We start from the raw sequence: 6,000 nt of genomic DNA, 5'->3' as shown, positions 1-6,000 counted from the left end.
CCTATTCTGATGTTTGTGATAGTTGGATTGTTAGGGTAGTTAAATTTTAACAATCACAAACTGAACTGTACTAACTCAAGGTTGTTGAAGAGAAATAACGTTATTTCTATGCAGGTTAAAAGAACTTGTCAACTTGATTTTTAGTCGGCATTCGAGTGTGTAAAACATTTCAGAAGCTGCTTCATCACGTCGGCAGACCTGATAACCTTACTTTTCAGGAGAAAGATATGAGGAATTTTATTTATTTGGATAGGAGGTCAATTGGAAAAGGAAACTATGGTAAAGTAGTGATAGACTACTTCAAAATGATGAAGGAGCGAGACAATCATTTTTATGAAGTTGGTTACGATGCAGAATGTCAAATTAACTGAATTTTTTTTGTTAATCCTCGCAACATTGCCGCTTATGAGTGCTTCGAGGATGTGGTTAGTTTTGACACGACATACTTAACAAACAAGTACGACATGCCATTTGCTGCCTTTGTCGCAGTTAACCATCACGGACAATCTATACTACCTGGATGTAGGTTATTTAACTCTGAAAAAGAGGCTTTATTTATGTGGTTATTTAATTCTTGGGTGAACTATATGTCTGAATATCTGCCAATTGTAACTAATCAATGTTCCTCTATGAGAGCTGCTATTAGGAAGGCATTGCCACAAACTAGGCATAGGTGGTGTTTGATAAACCCCGATTTTGTGGTTTATCTTGTGCTTAATTTGGGGGATTTTATCACTTTTTCTCACATCTATTCAATGAAATAGTATGGTTTTGTAATTCTCCCTTGATTTGTGCTTAAATGTGAAAACATGCTTTTTAGGCCTTAAAATAGCTAAATTTAATAAACTTTAATTCTATTCGATGCCTTGATATATTTGTTAAGTGATTTCAGGTTTAGAAGGCAAGTATTGGATGGAAGAAGTGAGGAGAAAAGCATGCAAAGTGGGAGAACTTATGAAGAAATGAAGGAACTGTAAAGCTGTCAAGCCTGACCTCTTCGCACTCAATCGATCATAACTTGAGATACAGAGATCCAAATGAGGCGGTTCCAGTTGCGTTGGAAAGCTAACATCTGGAGCTTCGAAAATTATATAAAATTTGCTATATGTTACTTCGCGTTCAGGGGCGCGCACGCGCCATGTACGCGCGCACGCCGATGTTGCACATGGCCCATTAAAAGTGAAATCGCCCCCAGCGATTTCTGAAGCATTTTGGGCCCAATCCAACTCATTTCTGATGCTATTGAACCCAAGGATTGAAGGGGGAATAAATCAAGTAGTCATAGTTTAGTTTTCATCATGTTTTAGGGTTAGAATTCTAGAAAGAGAGGTTCTCTCCTCTCTCTAGATTTTAGGGTAGTTTTAGTTAATTCTTCTTGGATCCAAGTTATAATTCTTGTTTTGATTTAGTTTCCCTTTTAATTTCTTGTTGTTACATCTATACTCTTCTAGTTTTACTTGTCATTTCCTTTATTTTGTCCTCTTTTATATTTATGAACAATTGTTGGATCTTAATTTTCTCTAATGCAATTTTATATTTTCATGCTCTCTCATGTTGATCTTGATTGTTATTATTGATTTCTTGCAATTGGTAGTTGGTAGATTTATTATTCTTGCACTTTTATTATGCTTTCCTTTATTACCCACCAAGTGTTTGACAAAATGCTTGGTTGGGTTTTAGAGTAGATTTTGAGCATTCTTGGCTTGGAAAGAGTAATTGGGCAATCTTGAGTCATGAAAACCCAACTTATGTTGGTGATCTAGAGTTGTTAGCTAATATTGTTTCCATTGACGCTAATCTTTTGCTAATTTAATTAGTAAGTTGATTAGGACTTTTGGATTGAGATTAGCTAGTCTTATTAGACTTTCTCTCATGGAAGATAATATAATACCTTCTTCCAATGTTGGAGATGACGTAATAAGATAAATTCTTGTTTATTATTGTGGTATGATTGATTAATCTTGTTTGACTTTCTCCCTATTTGTTGGAGTTGACTAAATAAGATGAATTAATCATTGTATGACTAGGATAGGAAGCCTATGATCTCAATTCTTGCCATGAACGTCTCTCTTTATTAATTGCTTTCTTTACTTGCCCTATTTACTTTTCTTGCACATTTATTTTATTGTCCTCTTATCAAAATCAAACCCCCCCCCTTTGCATTTTCATAGCCGATAATTAAACATTTCATTGCAATTCCTTGTGAGACGACCTGGAGTTCAAATACTCCGGTTAATTCTTATTTGGGGTTCATTATTTGTGACACAAAACCCATATCTTAATTTGATGTGAGAATTGTTTGTTGGTTTGGGGCTATACTTGCAACGGAATTATTTTGTGAAATTCCTTACCGACAACAATTTTTGCTATCAGTGCTTGTGGCACATAATGAAGGTGCGTGAGACGTTAAAAGAGGATGGTTGCTATGAAGATATTTAGGTTACAATGAGTGAAGTCGTCCACCAACGCTTACTCCTTTAAGGATAACGAATGATTGCAAGGATTGTGGAATGATCGTAGATTTTGGGTTCTTGTGTATATGAAGGCCAACTTCTGGGCTGGAATATCATACAATCAGATAAGCAAGAGTGTCAATTTATTGTTTGGCAAGTATCTGACCCCAAAGACAAAACCTGGCGCAATTCGCAACCCAATACAACAATGCTCTAAAAAGGAGGTCGCAAAGGATTGACTCTAAACAAAATTGTGCCCTATTACTGCAACAGCGAGATTGAATTGCAGTTTCAGCTCGAATACACAAATGACATTTTGTAGAAGGTGCAGCGTGATTTTTTTTATAGAAGATGAACTACGTTGTATTGTTGACCCAAGATGAAGACGATTACGTTGCCCATGAGGTGGTCCATGATGTGAACATAGTAGGACGATGATGGTTGATGAGGCACCGAGTCATATTCAAGAGGGACGGCGGAAATGTATGGTGTGATTGCAATATGTTTGAATTCAAGGGTATTATGTGCTGTCATTCACTGGCTGTGTTTCAACAGTAGAGAGTCTCAGCTGTCCCTAACCAGTATTTGCTTTAGAAGTGGAGCAAGAGGATTTTTAGAAGGCATTCCACCATCAAGAGTTGTTTCATGGTGGACCATACATGGCCGTATGTGAAGCGTTATGATCGCCTTCAAGACCATTTTAATACTGTTGCGAAAGTAGTTGTACATTCTAAAGAGTACAACGACCTCCTGCACAACATGCTTAAAGAGTTTCGTGCCAGTCTTTGCCAAGATATTTCATGCAGTGACTGTTGTGCATCGGATAAACCATGGGAGAAAATGAGTAAACGATTATGATAGAGTTGAAATGAATTCCAACCTGAGCCTCCGTAGTCCCGTGAAGGGTAAGCGTAAGGGTCTTCCCTCAAAGAATAGAAATTGTTGAATATCATATTAGAGATATAGGCTGTATATAAGTTATTCTGAGAGATATAGGCTTTATATAAGTTATTCTGTTTTGATATAGTTTCTGTTTTTAGATATCTGATTCTGTTATATCTCCTAGTATTAAGAGATTTTATTTCTGTACCTATGTATGTATGTATGTATATATATATATATATATATATATATATAATGATACCAGATGTCCCAAAGTGGATCAAGGAGGGAAAGGGGGAGAATGACAGAACAGAAAATGAAGTCAGTAAGAATGCAGTATGATAGATGCAAGAGCAAGAAAGTAAATATGAAGTTAGATGCGGCGGTAGTCCGCACGCATATGATTGTTAGTATGAAGTTAGATGTGGCGGTAGTCCGCACACATATGCAACTGCAGAAATGTAAATATGAAAACACGAAAATGAAGAACTGATTGAAAGTTTTATTGAATGATTGAAATAAAAGAAGAGGGAAGAAGAAGAGCTGGAGAGCTTACAAGGGAACTCTCAGAGTCTCTCTCTCTAACTTCTCTCTATTCTCTCTTAAATTGAAGGATGCCTCCTAATGAATACAAGGCTTCCTTATATAGCTGAAGATTCTACTGTTTCTACAGTACAGGTGAACATGACCGGCACCATTTCTACAGTACAAGTTAACAATGTTTTGTGATTACATGAAATTCGAAGATTAAAGACTAATTAAAGACTAATCTTCTCCTAGGTCAATTCCAAAGCAGTCGTCTTCATTCTGGTTATAACCGCTTGAGGATTCTGCCGAGGAAGTGGGATCATCTTTGTGTTTTCTGTCTTCTTCAATCATCTGCATGATTTGCTGAAGATTTTTTGCTAGGGTTTCTTTCGATTGAGCTCCTGCGAGGGCTGCAGCAATTTGGGCTTTTTGATTGAGAAACAAAGCAGTTTCTGGGTCTAAAATCTTTTGACTTTCAGGATTGGATTTGAACCATTCTCTGACCTTCTCTGGGTAGGCCACTGAGGCATCAAATTGAGACCACCATTTGACATAACCATGCCTTTGTAGGATTGGAAATGATTTGGGGTGGTTTGGTTTTGCATATCTGTATTGCCATGAGAATACCCATGCCAATGAAAATGTTGAGAAAAATTTTAACATTACAGGAACACATGTTTCCTGACTGTTAAACTTTGATTGAAAAAGTTTATACCCTTCATCTGTTGGTGAAGGTAAAATTTCTTGAATTGGTCCAAAGAAGTCCCACCATTGGTAAAACCAATTTGGAAAAACATAATTGGTTTTTCTTTTAAAGTAAATTAACCATGAATGTCTGAACTGAGTATTTTGAAACCAAAATACTTTAGTCCAAGCTTCCATGTAATCCCAATAATTAAAACCTATTGGGTCATAATTTTGAGAAAATTTTTGAATTTTGTTTAGGTTGTTCCCAAATTGCTTTAGGGACAAAATTCTGAGAATTTGGATAGTTGAATAGGTTATAAATTCAGGATTGGTTTTATCCTTGTAATGTTTAATAGATACTGAGTCAGTATCTATTAAGATGAATTCGTAAAATTGGCAGGTTTTGTTGGGTGCTAAAGGCCTGAAGTGGAACCCAGTAGGGAAAATCTTTGGGATGACTTTGTTTGGAGAGCTATCCCAGAATCCAGGCTCTATGTGGATAATATTTGCGGTTTTGTTTGTAGACATATAATTGGTTTGGGCTTTTTGAGTTTTGGTAGTGGTTGAGGATGTTTGGGGTGTTTGGTCCATGGGCTTTTCTTTTCCTGTTTGTATGACTGTTTTTTTGGATGATGTACATAAAAGTTTTAACATGCTTGAAATGTTCATGTAAAGTTTGGAAAAAGATTAAAACATCATCAATGTAAACGATTGCAAAATTCGAATATGGATTGAAAATGTCATTCATAATTTTTTGAAATTCAGATGGGGCATTTTTCAGACCAAAAGGCATTACATTCCATTCATATTGTCCAAATGGAACTGTAAATGCTGTTTTGTATCAGTCTGATTCGGTGATTTGGATCTGCCAAAAACCGGATTTCATATCAAATTTTGAAAAAATGTTTGCAGAGTTTAATCTATTAAGCAAATCCTTTTTGTTTGGGATGGGATAACGAATCCATTGTAAGGCTTCATTCAGTGGTTTGTAATTGATGACAAGCCTAGGAATTCCTCGTTCTATTTCAGCTTGCTTATTAACATAAAAAGCAGAGCAAGACCAAGGACTCTTGCTAGGACGAATTAAGCCTTTATCCAAAAGATCTTTTATTTCTTTTTGACAATGCTGCAAAAGCTGCTCATTCATTTGAATTGGGCGGGCTTTTGTAGGGATTTTTGATTCTTTGAAATTCTTTTCATAGGGAAGATCAACAACGTGTTCTTTCCTATTCCAGAAAGCATGAGGCAAATCCGAACAAATAGACTTCTCAATTTGGTTTAAAAGGTTCTTGATTTTGTCTTGAATCTTTGGTTGGGAGAGTTGGGATTCAAGGGTTTTAAAAGAGATTTCTTCTTTCAAAAAACAAATCTGTTTTGTCTTAGATTCAATTAGGTTTAAAGATTTTTGTTTTGGTGAATCTAGGAACTCAAAGAAGGTTACCTGTCCTCC

The sequence above is a fragment of the Arachis hypogaea genome, chromosome 12 (assembly GCF_003086295.3).
Source record: "Arachis hypogaea cultivar Tifrunner chromosome 12, arahy.Tifrunner.gnm2.J5K5, whole genome shotgun sequence".
NCBI classification, from domain to species: domain Eukaryota; kingdom Viridiplantae; phylum Streptophyta; class Magnoliopsida; order Fabales; family Fabaceae; genus Arachis; species Arachis hypogaea.
The sequence above is the reverse complement of the archived record's forward strand: the minus strand, read 5'-3'. Positions refer to the sequence as shown.